This window comes from Ailuropoda melanoleuca, chromosome 1, assembly GCF_002007445.2.
Source record: "Ailuropoda melanoleuca isolate Jingjing chromosome 1, ASM200744v2, whole genome shotgun sequence".
NCBI lineage: Eukaryota > Metazoa > Chordata > Mammalia > Carnivora > Ursidae > Ailuropoda > Ailuropoda melanoleuca.
The window spans coordinates 176,615,989-176,632,445 of NC_048218.1; the positions used below are offsets into that span (position 1 = coordinate 176,615,989).

Here is a 16,457-nt window from a genome sequence, read left to right on the forward strand (position 1 = left end):
TCAGCCGCCGCCGCTCCAGGTGTGCCCCGCGCAGCGACAGCACACGCAGCACCCCCACCTAGGGTGCCGGCTGAGTCCGGCCTCCGTTGCCTTCTGGGACCTAGGATCGGCGGCGAACAGGGAGCGGGAAGACCACGAAGGATCCCGCAGACCTTGCCCATGGAGCCTCTAGGCCGCCGCCTCGGGCTGGACCGATAGTGGGGCAAGACAGGCGGGACGGTCCACACGTGGGTTGTAAATACCGCAGGAGGCGTTGCTTTTCTTTAGTATCTATGGCAAAATGCATGGCTTTGTGTCCGCTGACCAGCAGAAGCTCAGGCTCCTTCGGCTCGCCTTCAAAGCCCGTCTCGCCTTCTTTTCTAATTAAGACTCTTTTTAAATCACCGCCCGGGTCTTTACTCCACCGACGGCACCAGAGCTCCCTAGGCCTGGCCGGTTCCATTCCCCTTCTTCCCTATCCTTTAAACGTCCACCAGCCTTCTTCTTTAAAAAAAAAAATTTTTTTTTTAATTTTTTGAGTGAACATATAATGTATTATTTGCGTCAGGGGTACGGGTCCGTGATTCATCAATCGCCCAGGCCTGATTCTCATTTGTACACTGAACTCACTGAATGAACGTAGGGGGAGGCAGCGTTTCATAGGGAGTCTGGATCCTGGTTCCTCCTCTTTTCTACGTGCAACCTGTGTTTCTCTGTCAAAAAAAAAAAAAAAAAAAAAGGTAACTAAACCTTCCTTGCAAAGATACTGTGTAAACAGTATTTTTTTTTTTTCTGGCAGAAGGTAGGCTTTCAAAAAGTATGAATGCCTTTCCCCTAAGAAGCCCTGCCTTTCTGCCTGCCTTCTATCCCTCCCATCATTTTCTGCTCCTTGTAGCTCTTAGGTCAGTTAATCTCTCTGAACCCCAGTTTCCTCATGTGTTAATGGGATACTAATACCACCCACCTCACAGGGTTGTTGTAGGGATTAAGTGAGATCATGTATGCAAACAAATACCTTAAAACCTTTAGATGTTTTATCCCCTTTGGGATAAAGCTCAAAATCCTTCAACAGGTATGGACAAGTTCTGTAGCCTGGCCATTTTTACCTCCAGCTTAACCTCCCACAACACTCCCCCAGTTGTCTGTACCCCAGTCTGTTTTCATTTCCTCAAATGCCAGGACATGTCCAGTTTTGCTCACCATTAATGAGGCCTGGTGTAGTACGATAGTTGGTACTTAAATATTTGTTAAATAAAGTGATAGTACACAATAAGCCTTCAACAATCACTAGTTCTCTTCCATTTATTGTCTGTGAGTATCATGTATACTTTTCCTATCTTTGATGATAGAATGTGAATTGGGGCTGGGGTGGGCAGCTGATCAATAGTGATAAGACACTCTCAAACTCGCATTCCTCCTACGTAATTTAAAAGTGTGAGATTCTGTCCAGACTTCTGTTTTAACTCCAAAAGCAGTTACTACCCAACTCCCAAATCTGTAACTCTGGCCGTTTGGGGAACACGTGTCACGTTTCCAACTACCTGCTAGATGTTTCTACTTGAATACATTGCCATCGCTTCTAATTAAACTTACCTTTAATAGACATTTATTTACACATATATGTATATTTTTTGGTTGATTTTGCATTCCCACCATCCGAACCACCATCCTGTGTTTGGAGAACTCCAATCCACATTAGGAGTCTGGTGGCTAAATCTGAAACGTCACATTCTTGTTCTACCAATCACGTACACCGGCTGGGAGCTGTCGACTCAAAAAAGCAAAGCAAGCCATGCTTCCTGGGTAACTGCAGGAATATAGGAAGGTAGACTCGTGGGGCAAGAGTGAGAGTGGTTCCAGCGGGTGGCATCCAGCATCCAGGCTTAGCGGTGTCAGTGACTCAAGATGCCTGTGCGTGCCTGCAGCAACCCTAGAGCCCCCTCCCATCAGTTCAGTGCATGTTGTTACTGGTTGTACTCTCTGAGCATGCAGGTCCAAGCTCCGTTTCCAGCCATCCTCAGAGCTACCCAGGATCCTCCTATAAATTTCTTTTCTGCTTTAATCAGCTACAGCTGTCTCCTGTTCCTTAGCACAAAGGTCCCTCATTAAAATAGTGCTTTTTCATCTTCCTCAAACATGATCCACAGCCTTGTGACCTTGGAACTATCTTTGATGCTGGTTATCTTGTCAGTATACTTCAGAATACTTCAGTGAGATGTGTATGTGTTTGAGAGTTCACTTTCATCTGCGAACTCCAGGGTGGATAATTAACATTTGAAAGACTAATCAGGAGTCTTCACTATGAAGTTGGATGCACAAGTGCTTCCACTATCACTGTTGATCTGCACTAGAAGTATGTTAATTAACATAAAAGATCATAAATCATTTTTCATTGTGGAAATAACAGGTGTTCAAGATATATGGCTGGCTAGAATATTGTACAGGCACTTCTGTTCTTGCCTAAATGGAGTATGTGTAAGAAGCTTCTGAATATGGCATACTGACGGCCTTCTGAAGGGCTCTCTGAGTCTAGAATGCTGTTAAGTACTTTGGCACCAATTTTTTGTGTGTGTGTGTAGTGTTTTTTTGTGCCTTCTTGTTGATAAATATTTATCTGTGTTGTTGCATGAAGTCTGAGACTTGTTTTCACTGTAGGACACGACCTAATAGTGAAGGGAGAGGGTAGCTCCCATCGATCTGCAGTTGTTGAAGGCTCCCAGCGTTTACTAAAAGAACCTGACAGTTGTGAAGGCCAAGTGTTGTCTTCATTCACTACATTTCTTGCGTTTATCATTTCTTTTCAAATTCCATTGTCGATACCCTAGTGGAGGTCCTAACCCCTGAATTACCTCAGTGACTTCTGTGGTTTGTCATTTTGATGTCAGCCTCACCCCCGTCTAATCCATCACACTGACTGTCTCAGAGCGCCATTCTGTGTCACTTCTTAGATTAAAACCAATGACTTCTACAAGCTACAGAATCAAGTCCAAACCCCTTAGCCTGGCACCCGAGGCCCTCCAGAGATGAACTAAACCCCCCTCTGCCTGGGAACGTTTATGCTGAAACTAAAGTATTAGGGTCAGTTCCTGACATCCAGCACATCCTCAGCCAAACACCCGGAGCCACTTGGGAACCACCTCAGTGACAGGAGATGTCAAGCTGCAGTTAGCGAGGGCCGTGTAATGGTCCTAATAGCAGGAACATGCATTCTTCAGCACTGGCTGCTATGCAGGCACAGTCTGTGTGCTCCTGGCCAATAGTTCACCCAGAGGAATTATTTCAGACTAGAAACACCTGTGGAAATATCATTTTTAAAAATCAAGGGAAGGAGGGAAGGCAGCACCTGTGGCAGGAGAAATGGATGATCATATCTATTTCAGTCCTCTGTGGCAGAGAGTCACAGAGGAGTCTTGCATTATTTCTTCCTATCTTCTCTCTTGTTTTTCCTCCCCTTCTTTCAATTCTTCAATCCTGTTCCAGAGCTGAACCAACTCAGGCTCTCCATAGATGGTCTCCTGGGTCTACTTCCTTGTTATTTCTGTGCAATACTTTGAGATTACAAAGTGCTTTCACCTGTGTCCTATCATTCAATCTCTACAAAATCTGATGATGTCAATATCGTCACCATTTTACAGGTAAAATAACCAAGGTCCAGAGAAACTACACTGTCCTGAGCAGTGGCTTAAACCTCAGTCTTTTGGCTTCAGGTTCTAGGTCATCAAGTGCAGCTTTCTAAATACCATTTCCCTCTGTGGGGGAACACAGGTATTTCTGTCTCATTATTGCTGTAAACAGGAAGCAGGAAAGGGTTACAGTATTCGGTCCTGGCATACTCCTTAGAATCATCTCGAAGATGTTTAACCTACACCCATACCCAGGCCCAGCGCAGATCAATTAAACCAGTCTCCTCTGGAGTGAGTCCCAAGTAGATGGTGTGTTTTATTAAATACTCTTCCTGCCCCCTCCTTGCCTCACCACCCCCCCACCCAGTGATTCTAATGTAAAGCAGGTGTTGGAAACAACTGGGTTATTATCTCCTTCAGTGCAGTGGTTCTACAAGCGTGGTCCCTAGACCAGAGGTAGCAGCATCATCTGGGAACTAGTGAGAAATGCAAATTATCAGCCCCACCCCCAGATCTACTGAATCAGAAACTCTAAGGGTAAGCCCAGATCTTAGGATTATGTGTGGGTGTGTATATGAAAAAGCTCAACAACTGTGGTTTAATACTAGTTTATTTCTCTCATAAAATGTCTAGAGGTAGGTATTCTAGAGCAGATGTGGTGCTTCTCGCTTTTAAAGATCCTGATTCCTTCTCTCTTGTTCCCCTTCCACTCAGAACACGGCTTCCTCCTCACAGTGTAAGATGTCCGCTTAATTTCCAGCATCACTTCTGAATTCCAATCAAGAGAAAGGAGGAAGTACAAAAGGCAAATGTACTCCCCTCACCCCTACTTTAATGACAGTTCTTGGAACTTACATGAAACTCTTCAGCTTACATCACTTTGACTGGTATTTAGTATTTATAGAACCTGGGGAAAGTGCTAAGTTTGGGGGTAGCTATATGCCCATCTAAAAAATCAGAGTTCTTGGGGTGCCAGGGTGGCTCAGTCAGTTGAGCATCTGACTTCAGCTCAGGTCATGATCCTAGGGTCCTGGGATGGCTCTGCTAAGCGCTTAGTGGGGAGTCTGCTTGTCCCTCTCCCTCCGCCACTCCCCCCACTCATGCTCACACTCTCTCAAATCAATAAATAAAATCTTTAAAAAAATCAGAGTTCTCTTTCTGAGAAAGAAGGAAGAAGAAATAATGATGGCAGCAAGCCGTGTTTGCCAGAGCTTTACTACAATTTTTCCTTACATCTCAAATTCTTAAGTCAGATAATAGATGTTAGTATTGTTTGAAACACTTCTGACTTGCACTTTCAACTAATGCACCTTATCTCATTAGCATTTACTCTGTATTAACAATGGCAAATATTGCAGCGTCTGGCTCAGCCATGATTTGGTTAAACTTTCCCTTAATTTGGAAAATTTAGGATGTTTTTCATTTTTGTTATCAAATTCTACAACTTTGGCTCATTGATTGCACTTGTGATATGTTACATTTCTGACCATCCTTTTGGAATAGATACCTAATAGGTTAAAAAATATGAACATTTTTAAAGCTCTTAACTCATACTGCTGATTTTCTTACTAGAAAGAAAACATTCTGTGGTCCTGCTGTCAATTAACTACCTTTTTGGCAGCAGAAAGTGTTGTCTTTAAATTCTTTTAATTTTTTGCTAATATTTCACATTTTAAAAATAATGCATTTTCACTGCATAGATTCTTGCAATTCTTGCCAATAAAAAGTTTGGTGCCAGTTTGATTCCCATTTCTTTGAAGGTAATATGTCTTTTCTCTCTCTTAGGTTTTAGAAAACTGTCTTTATCCCAAATCTTCTGAAATTTCATATGTATCATATGTTTAAACTTTCATAAGTTTAGAAAAACCCTATATTTTTATTTAGCAATCCTTTTTTATTGAAGGATTTTAATCATTCTTAAATTCTGGAAAAATGTTGGCATTATTTTTTCCAGCATTTCCTTTCTTCTCTTTTCTCTATTCTCTTATCTGGAACTCCGATTTCTAAGATATGTTGGAAATGTATCTAATCTTCATGTTTCTTTCATATTTTTTACCTCTTTATTTGTGCTCTTTTCTGGAAGAATTCTTCAGTATAATCTTACAGCCAGTAATTTATTTCTTAGGCTATTTAAAAAAAATTTTCCCTAGGCTTCTACTTTCTTTTTTCTTTTTCTTTCTTTCTTCCTTTCTTCCCTCCTTCCCTCATTTCCTCCTTCCCTCCTTCCCTCCCTCCTTCTCTCCTTCCCTTCTTCCCTCCTTCCTTCCCTCCTTCCTTCCTTTATTCCTTTCTTTCCCCTTGAAGTATCTGCTACACTTTAATTATCTCTCTTATTTTACGGCATTTTCCTCCTTTGAGGATACTAAACATACATGTTTTAACTTGTGTTCTGAATGCTCCTTTTATTCCATTTCATCAGCTTCCAAGTTCTTCCATTTGTTGGATTTGGCATCTTTCATGGTGGTGACTTTCTTCAGGTATTAGGAGCTTCTCGCTTTGCCATTGCAGTTTCCTGGCGGCTCTGGTCCCTGAGTTTTAGTCTTTTAGACCGAGTTTTAGTCTTTTAGACCGAAAAAGTGTTGCCTGCTTTCCGTTCTTAAAGAGGGCTCACGGTTCTCTGGAGACTTACCTTCTAATTTTCAGTGCAGCTATATTTATATCAAATGATTTAAAACATATTCTCTCTGGAGTCAGTATAGGAAGGGGCTATTATTGCATATGCTTATTTTGCCTTCTTGAGTTTTATATTTTCTGAGTATTACTTTATAGAAAATATATTACATTTTAAAACATTTGGCCATCTCACTAAATTTTTAAATATTAAGTACTTTTTTCCTAAAAATAATAATCACTTATTTGCTTTCCATTTGCTATGCCTCTACTTTTTAAAGCCAGATTTAAAGCATTGTTTAATAATTTTTGTATAAGTAAGTGGTGAAAGCAGGTCTTGGCATGTTCCTGATATAAATGGAAACACTTCTAGTATTTTCATCGTTAAACATAATCTTGATGGTTAATTTAAAGGGAATATTTAAAGAATATATTTTTCATTCTTAAGAAATTTTTAATTGTGTGTTTTGTTTCAGATATTGGCTTTGAATTCAAATTCTTTTTAAGGATCTTTTGAGATGTTCATATGGTTTTCCCTCATTGATGCACTGATAGGTTAACTTCTCATACTAACTACCATGATGGATCTAGCCTTGTGATTCTGGAATAAATCCTCATTGGTCTTTTAGTGAATTGTTAAATTAAGTATCCAAGATTTTATTTTTGATATTGATAAGTTTTTAAGTGAGAAGTGTACATGGTTTTATTTTCTAGTATTATCTTTTTAGGTTTTGGTATAAGTGGTATATTTGTTCTGTTGAACAAACTGGGTAGCTTTCCCCTTTTTTCTATTTTGTGCAACAGATTACTTGGTATGGAAGTCATCTTTTCTTTAAGTTTGGAGGAACTAAATCCTGAAGCCTGTGAATCTAGAGATGTCTTTTTGAGAGATAATTCTTTGTTACTATAACATACGCTATGCTCATTGGTCTTTCAGGTTTTTATTCCTCCTTGAGTTTGTTTTAGTAATGGATATGTTTTCAGAATATTGACCATTTCATTAAGATTTCCTGATTTGGTAGTTTAAAAAGTATCCTCTATCACTTTGCATATTTCATTTATAAATTCAATTTCTGAGAACTTATTTGATACCTTTTATTTTTCTCTTCCCCATACACTTTTCCAAAATGTCTTGTCCCAAGTGTTGCGCTGGTTTCTTGTCCTCTCAGCCTCACTCCTTGGCTTAGCCGCTTGGTGTTTCTTATGAGAAGCAGTACAAGGCAGTGGTTAAGACTGCTCTCAAGCTCCACTGTCTGAATTTTGTTACGTTTGAAACTCTGACTAGCCCCATGTGTAAAATGAAAGTAGTATTTATTCATGGGGTTGTGGTGAGGATTAAATGAGTTAATATATGTCAAGTATTTGGAACAATGCCCAACACTGAGTAGGGTCAGTTGCTAAGCCATTTTCATTTTTATACAGATCAATATAGCCTTTCAGGGCTTCATTTAGTTTTCCACTTCTCTAATTTGTCAGATAAGCTGCTTAATTAATACCCCGAGCTTAGCATGGGGCCAGAAACCTTGTTAGGAAACAGGGGAAAAGGAGGGGGATAGAATATATCATATTATGTTATATATTATATGAAAATATAACATCCTTTCTTTTAACTTTGTCACATCTAATTGTAAAAACAAAGACAAAACAATAACTTTTGACTTTTTTAAGTGAAGAAATATAGCTCAGCTTTGCCTTTCTCCTCCAATTATTACTTTCCCACATATCCTAAGAATATAATAGTTTTCTTTGAAATGTGTAACAATTTTTATGGAAGTTATTTACGCTTTATTTATGTGGGTTCACTTGGTTTCAGTGTTCGCTCCCTTTCCTTTCATACTATACCCCAAATTATATCTGGCTTAGCAGCCCCCGAACTGTAAGGGAACTATTTAAATATACAGATTTTGAGATGCCGCATAAAACCTACTGAATAATAAGTTGTAGGGTTGCTCCCTCCATCCTAGTGTTAATTTAACGTCCTCATTCCCAGGTGATTCTAATTAACTGCAATGTTTGGGAACCACTTTTCTAGCCAGTAGAAAAATGAAACTAAAATTTCCAGACCAGTGCGGGTAGTGGTGGAGAGGCGGTGGTGTGCTTGACCAAGACCCATGTTCTACTTCTCATCCTCCATTCTGACTACTTTTTCTTTGCTGTGTTTGAATTGTTTTAAAAACTGGCCTACTACCTCCCGAATAGATTTTTCTCTGAAGTCCATTTGGGTCCTCTTTCCCTTTCTCTCCGCCCTTAGCTACATCTTAATGTTAATTTTGACTTCTCTGCTGCCAAACCCCAAGCCTATCCTTAAGCTCTCCTGAAATCTGGCCACATTTTATACTTCCCTAAATGCAGAACCTCTCAGAGCGAACTCCTCTCTCCTCACCTCTCCCTCGTGTATTCTCTACTCAGAGCCCTGCCTCCTCCTGCCTCTGTCTCCGTGTGTCTGCCACGATTTGTGCTCATTTCTTTTGCAAAGGGCTATAGCCTCCAGCTTCCAGTTTCTGCCCTTTAGTGCATCCTGGTATCCAATGAACCCTCCTAGAATATTAGTCTATTACATGATTTTTGACTATTTGTAGAGTCAAAATCTTTAGCCCGATAACCAAGATTCTCCAAAAATACTGCCTTACCTATGAAACTCTTAATTCCTAACAATTTCTCTTCAGTGCCCTAAATTCTATGAAATGGAAATATTTTCTAATTCAAAGTCCTTATTTCCCCTTGTGTGTTCTTATCTCACTCCCCTACCTAGAATACTTCTCCCTTAGTTTTCCTTGTTCTAATCTTAGCTTTTCCTTCAAAGCTCACTTTAAACGACACTTCCTCTAGGACTTTCCTTGATTGCCCAGGTGCCAATATTTTCTTCCTTTGAACTCTCATAGCTTTTATGTGAGGTGACTAAAGACACCTCACTTTCTTTTTTGTATTTTCCTTTCCTTGTTGTTGTTTTAATTGCTTTAAAATGTACAAACTAGGGCACCTGTGTAGCACAGTCGGTTGAGCAACCGACTCTTGGTTTTGGCTCTCGTCGTGACCTCCGGGTTGTGAGATCTAGCCTGACGGCAGGCTCGGCGTTTAGGGTGGAGTCTGCTTGAGATCCTCTCCCTCTGCCCCTCCCACTCGTGCTCTTTCTCTCTCTAAAATAAATCTTTTTAAAAAAATGTACAAACTATACTAATTTACACAATGCAAACAAATTATACAGAGTAGTATAGTTTAGAAGTTTCCCTTCAGTCCTTTGCCAAAGTCGCTCAGGCAAATACTATCACTTTTTGATAATCAAACTATATCTCTTTAAGTCGGGATTTCTCAAGGTGCTGGCCATAGACTCTCTAACTCAAATCATGTGGGAGCTTGTTAAAGAGGGAGGTGTCGGTGCCTCAGCCCCGACCTACCGAATCACAGTCTGAGAGAAGGGTCACCTAGGAAGCTGCCCTTTGGTCATTCTTAATCCTACTAAGTTTTGTAAGTCATTGGTTTTATCCTCTTTCCATGTGTCAATAGGACTTCTTCCACAAATGTGTAATTTTGTTTTTCGTTCGGTTATGTTTCTTCTGCTGTTATTCAACTTGTTTTTTTGTTTTTAGCAATTATCTTGGAGATGTTTTCAAGACAGGACACAGAGATCCTTGTGGGGTTTGGTTTAAAAAAATTTTTTTAAAGATTTTATTTATTAGAGAAAGGCAGAGATAGAGAGTGTGAGAGCAAGCATGAGCAGGGGGGAGGAGAGGCAGAGGCAGAAGCAGGCTCCCCGCTGATCAGGGAGCCAAAGGTGGGGCTCAGTCCCAGGACCCCGGGATCATAACCTGAGCGGAAGGCAGATGCTTAACCAACTGAGCCACCCAGGCGCCCCTAAAAATTTTAAACGGTATGGGATGGATGTACTAAGTTTCATGCTATTTTTTTTCTTTTGAAGGTCTTTTAGACGTCCCAGTTTTTTATTAGATCTATGCTTCAGTGAATATGTAAAGTTTGCAAACATTGTGATATGTTTATGGATTAGAAATTGCTGGATTAAGTGCATATTCAGAATGTTGATATTGCTGCATTATTCACCAAAAAGACTTTTTGAATATAACAAATTTCTACCAATAGTGAAAGAGAATATTCTTAAGCCCATACCTGTTATCAATAGTGCATTTTATCATTTTTTATTTCTCTTAGGCTGATGGGTGAAAAATTGTATTTATTGCTTTAATTTGTTCTTTTTACTCATTACTAGTAAGTTGAGCTTCTTGTCATTTTATGTTTTTCCTTATGTTACCTGTTGCTCTTTTTTATTCATGTTATTTATTGAATTGTCTATTACCAGCACAATTGAATCGCCCTTTCTTTGCTGATTTGAAATGTCACGTTTGTCCTGCACTGAGTATCTACATGTGCACTGGTGAGTTTCTGACTCTTTATTCTGCTCGGTTAGTCTTTTTGCACCTATGCCTTACTATTTATATTAGTAAAGGTTGTGTGTTTTTATATCTTCTCTATTCTTTTTCTAAAAATTTCTTCTCCCTTTTCTGTTTCATATGAAATTTTTCAGCTTATTAAATCAATACAAAGATCTTATCTGGAAATTGATTGAGATTGAAGTGGATTATTGATTAATTTGGGGGAGATTTGACATTTTCCAAGTCTTGGCGTCTCCCCAAATCACAGACTTATCTCTGAAATTTAGTCTTCCCGTCAGGGACCTGGCAGCGTCTGTAGCTATTGTCTTATGTTCTTTGGTACAGTTTTGGTATATTCTTGATATACGTCTCAATATATCTTTTTATGTTTAGTTTATTGCTAAGTATTTGTCATAGTTTTTTGTGCTGTTTATTTTTGCAACCGTGAATGGGGTATTTTGTTTCCATGGTATTTGCTAATGGGTTTTTGATGATGTATAGGAGAGCTAACCTACCAAACTTTGTTATTAAGTCGAGTTTTTTGGTCATTTCTCTCCTACTTTTTAGTCAATGGTTAGTATGGATAATGAACTTTATCTCTTCCTCTCCAGTATTATACCTCATTTATTTATCTCATTTTACTACATTAAATCTGTACGTTGAATAGTCATGGTACAACATGGTGCATACATCACTGTTACTCTTTTTGCCCTTAATGAAAGGCTTCTAGTGTTTCTTCATTATGAGGTTTCCTATAGGCTTCTGGTAAATTCTTTTGTCATGTTAAGAAGACTTTCTTCTATTAATCTAAGAGCTTATTTATGAAGGGGTATTGGATTTAATAAATGGTTTTCTCAGCAGCCAGATGATCATAGGGTTTCTCTCTCAAATTGGTGGATAGAGTGACTTACATTATTCCTTGCATGAACTCATTCTTGGAAGAAAAAGAACTTTTAATTGTTTTTTTCCTCAGTATTTTATTTACTAGTTTTGCACTCATAGCTGAAATGGCCTGTGACGTTGGTAGAATAATGGCCTTCCAAAGATTTTCCATTTCACGGAACCCTGTGAACAAACAACTTCACTTGGCAAAAGGAACTTTGCACAAGTGCTTCAGGTGAAAGACCTTCTGATAGGGTGATTATCCTGGATTCTCATTGGCCAGATCTAATCACGAGGCCTTAAAAGGGGAAAACCTTTCCCAGCTGCAGTTAGTCACAGAGAGAGGTACGCTGGTGGTGGAAGGAGGTTCAGAGCTATGATATGAGCAGGACTTAATCTGACATTGCTGGTTCTAAAGACAGAAGGAGAGCGCTACGAGCCAAGGAGTTCAGGTAGTCTCTGGCTGGAAATGGCAAGGAAATGGATTCTTCCTTGGAACCTCCAGCAGGAACACACCACCTTGACTTTAGTCCAGTGAGACCCCTGTCAGAGTTCTGACCTACAAAACTGTAAGATAATGTATTTTTTTAAGCTAGTAAGTTTGTGGCAATTTGCTATAGCAGCAATAGAAAATTAGTATAACTTGTAATTTTGTGTGCTCTCTAAATTCGAATCAATTATAGCTCAAAGTACCCTTTTCCTTTTTGAAATTTTTTTCAATGCTTTAGAACAGATTTTAGGAAGAAAAACTTGTCACAGGAGTTTGATAAAACTTACCTATAATATTGTGGGTTTATGCTTTAAAAAAAAAAGATTTATTTATCGGGGGAGAGGGGCAGAGGGAGGGAATCTGCAAGCAGATGCCCTACTGTGCATGGAGCTTAAGCTGGGCTGGATCTCCTGACCCGTGAAATTGTGACTTGAGCTGAAACCAAGAGTTGGACGCTCAACCAAGTGATTCACCCGAGCAACACTCTCGTGCCTTTTTAAAGGAGAAAATATTTGACTCCCTTTTCAATTTCTTCGTGACATCCCTTTTTCTACCTTGTCTTATAATTTTCATGTAAATATTTTATCTTACTAAATGAAGGAAACTTCTAGAAGGCATAATCTGATTTATCTGCGTATCAGAGCTCAGTATGTAAAGGAATGCCTGGCACAGTGAAACGCAAACACTTAACATATGCATATTTTACTCAATTTTGTGCCCATTGTTTATGAAACTAGCTTCAAATACATGTACTCATTTTTTCAGACAGCCACATTGATTAGGCAACTCCGGCAATGTGGTGGATGGAACATAAGCTTTGAAGTCAGACCCAAGTTGCATAGTGGCTAAGCCACTTTTCTAACTCTGTAACTTCAGACAATTGCTTAACATTTCAAAGACTTACTGTCCTTGCTAGAACCCTAGTGATAATAGTACTTTGTAGGCTTGTTGAGAGAATGAAAATGAGGCATTGTTTGTAGAGTGCTTAGTATAGTATCTAATACATAATAGTTGCTTAATAAATGATGCTTGTTATTATGACTATTGAAAGGACTTTATTTAGAACTGAATGGTATTTTTCAAAAATGTGTCTTTTCTGTTGGTTTTGTAATTTTCTAGGCTATTTATTTTCTAGGCTATTATACTAAGTCTCCCATCTGTTCTTCTGTTCAAGGCTTCTGTGGTGTCCTACGTTAGTTGGTGGATTCAGACAAGTCTTCCCATGGATGGGGTCATATTCATAACTTGGAATGTAATACAAGCAATAGTGGGGTGTGCTTTTGTGGAGCTAGAGAAGGCAGTCCTTTAGAAACTGAACTATGTTTCAAGGTTTTCTTCCCACTTAATGATGAAATAACCCTAATTTCTTCCTAGTCTTAAATAAATTGGTAATACTCCTGTTGGGGAAGGTCATCGAAAAGATGTGACTGCCGGTTGACCAATGTGCTGGATTTGGGTGCTGGGAGGCTCCTCATACCCTCCCCTGTTCTTGGAACGCGGGTTCGGCTTGCCTTTCCCACTCCCACAGGCTGCTCCAAGGATAAAGTCTTGAGATAATGATGTGGTGTTGAGAACACCTGAACGATATGCATGACTGAACCCAGTTAAGGCCTTTTTATAAGCTTTTAAGATTTCATGAGCAGGTGCAGGGATCCATTCCTCTTGCTGCTGCCCAAGAGAAGCCTTGTGTAATAAGTTCCCTTTGCTTATTAAAACTGCCACCTACCAGGCTCGAGTGGCTTCTTTCTTTGGCTTCTCCCGGCTCTTTACATCCAGGAAGCTCTCTTGAGGGCTGTGAGCCTGTACAACGACTTCATATTAACTGCTGTGCTTTATATTTATGGAAACTCTTCCGTGAGTAATAGATACTGAAGAAGCGGTTACCCATCTTTATGAATCATCTTATAAAGACAAGACGATCTTGTGTTGAGGTTTGTTTTGTAGTTTCCATTGAAATCTTGCAGGGTAGGTTGTAGTGGATTGGGTATCTTCTATGTCATTTTCTGGGAATTCATAGGGGAGAAAATTGAAGATGAGAAAATTGAACAATATTTAACTTGCTTAGTAAGATTCTAAGGAGTGGATATCAGATTTTGAATTGGTGGTGAATGGTGGAGATGAAATGGTCAATGTGCATGGAAGGCACAGAATAGGACTAAGAAAAGAGGAATAGGGCTATTAATGGCTATTTGCTAAAATAAATAATAGAAACTGTGTGCTGATGATACTATGTGACAAGACTGTGTTGTTTGCGTTACAGAAACTTGGTAAACTTGTCAGTCACCCTATAAATGAATTTTGTGGATTAAGAAACAGGTCCTATGAAGAAATCTGCCCCAAATCTCAGTGTTTAGTGGTAGAAACCTATCTGCAAAGTGGTTAGCATAATGTATCCCTTACATGAATTAAGAAACTGCTGGAGCATTACTTCTCTTGTAGAACCAAATAGGTCAACTAGCAGAATCTTCCTTAGATGTAGCATAGCTAATGATTGTGTACAAACTTCAATTCTTTATTGGCAATGAGAGGGAGGTAAGGATTGGATAGCACTGACAGATGTGGTGAGAAAGTATGATCTGAGATTAAAATAGAACAAATTTAAACAGGTAGAAGTAAGTAGAGGGGAGGAAAATTATATGGCTCCAAATCCCTTAGTATTGATCTAAGTGACATTTTCTACAAACCAGTTCAGAATTTTCTGAAGTATAAATTGACCTATATCCTAATTTTGAGAATATGTTAATAAACTAACAAAACCAGACCACCCCACAAGATTCCTAAACTAAGTATCAGCCATAGTCCTGTGTCATCTCAGTTGGATTATAAAATGAATTTATTCATAATAAATATATGTAAATTTGTTTATACTTACCGATCACCTACTTTGTTGCGAGGCACTTTGCTAGGCTGAGGATACAGAACAGATGAGGGCCTTAGCCATATAGACAAGGAAAAAGATAAACTTCAGATAATTGTTATGCAGAGACTTTACGGTGATGTGAAGACTACTTGATTATGTGGACTGGGAAGCACTCCCTAGGGAGGTGACATGTAAGCTAAGACCTGAATAACAAAAACGAACTACTTCTACAAATCCAAAATAAGAGGAGGAAATTCTAGGCAGAGGGACTAGCTAGCTGGTGCAAAGGTGGGCACAGGCTTGTTCCCTTCCCCCTACCCCAGGACTTTATCATAGAAGGTTGAGGAGAGCATGCTGGAGGTTGACTTGGAGAGGAGGGAAGGGGCAATATTATTGACATCTGGTACTTGCATGATGAGGGATATCCATATTTGAATAAATTGCATCTAGATTGGTTATGAACATAATGCCAAAAAGTCATGTGAACAGATTTCATTGCTATGTACCACCGGATGCTGCAGTGCAGTGTGCTGTTCTGCAATTTTGAAGTTTTTGTTGCCTCATATTAAAGCTAATGCATCTGTTTTTTTTTTTTTTTTTTTTAAGTTACACTGTCAGCCGTGAAAAGCACAGCAGTCATCCATTCCTTCTAGTACCTAGTCCAGTGTAATAGTGTAGTAATTAGGTCTCAACTTAGGAGTCAGTGTTGAGTGAATGGTAAAAACAACTTTGCTTTTAATCATTGCCCCAAACTGTATCCCTAACTTGAATTACCTATTTCACAAATAATCCTCATGGTTATTTAGAGACCATAAGGCCTAGTTGATCTGTGAAGATTCATCATTACTCAAAAACAACTCGCAGTATATTTCTTAAGTAATACCGTATACAATCTAAAATGACCCGTTACAAGGTCTATACTTGCTCTTCTGAATTTCATGCTTCACATTCTTTGGAAAGTGCAATTAATCTATAGAAGTAGTATTATTCCCCTATATTTGTCTAGAATACTATCTCTACACCAATGATGTTAAAATGGTGTTGCTTCTTCACACTGAACTTTTAGGGAGAAAAACATTTGTTCATTAAAAAGGACTTTTGACTTTTTGAAGTATAAAATTGATACTAGCAGTTTTTGTATGTGTTCAGTCACAAGCAAGATTAAAGAGATGATTTATGACATCCTCACTAACATTCCATAGCTCCTCATTCCAAATGGCACCATTCTCCATGCCACTGGGGTCCCCCTGTCTTGGTAATACTTCTGGATACACAAGCTCCAAACAATCACATTTCCTCTTGATCAAAATGTTTCTTCTTAAAATTCCCAGGTCCTTACTGTTTGCACAGTAACCTCTCTGGGACATTAATCTGTGCTAATGTGAGTTTAGAAAACAAAGTTGTGTTTTTATAGTCAAGCCATAGCCCCTCTTTCTGTCTTAGGTTGTTTCCTTAAGCATTTCTTCTTGCAGGGAGGCTCTAGGAATTTGGTCTGCCTGCCTCTTTTTTTCCAGCAGTCACCCATCTACCTTATTTCCAGGCAATGGTTCATCCATGCTTGGCTTTGGGAAACATGTTAGTTCTTGGATTCCTGGTGAAAAGGCCTGTGTTAATTGGGAGACTGTTGT

The 16,457-nt window shown here is 39.2% G+C and overlaps 1 protein-coding gene and 1 long non-coding RNA gene across 2 annotated transcripts in view; one reads left to right on the forward strand and one right to left on the reverse strand.

Annotated features, from left to right (window-relative positions):
- The window catches only part of TMEM168 (transmembrane protein 168), a 30,185-nt gene extending 29,721 nt beyond the window's left edge, over nucleotides 1-464 (reverse strand). The window contains exon 1 of the mRNA XM_034670778.1: nucleotides 59-464. The gene's annotated coding sequence lies outside the window, so the exon portion shown is untranslated. The remainder of the gene's footprint in view (nucleotides 1-58) is intronic.
- Nucleotides 1-10,566, forward strand: part of LOC109488974 — a 72,828-nt gene extending 62,262 nt beyond the window's left edge. Inside the window, exon 4 of the long non-coding RNA XR_002141884.2 lies at nucleotides 10,525-10,566. This is a non-coding gene — a long non-coding RNA (uncharacterized LOC109488974). The remainder of the gene's footprint in view (nucleotides 1-10,524) is intronic.
- Nucleotides 10,567-16,457: the final 5,891 nt, after the last annotated feature.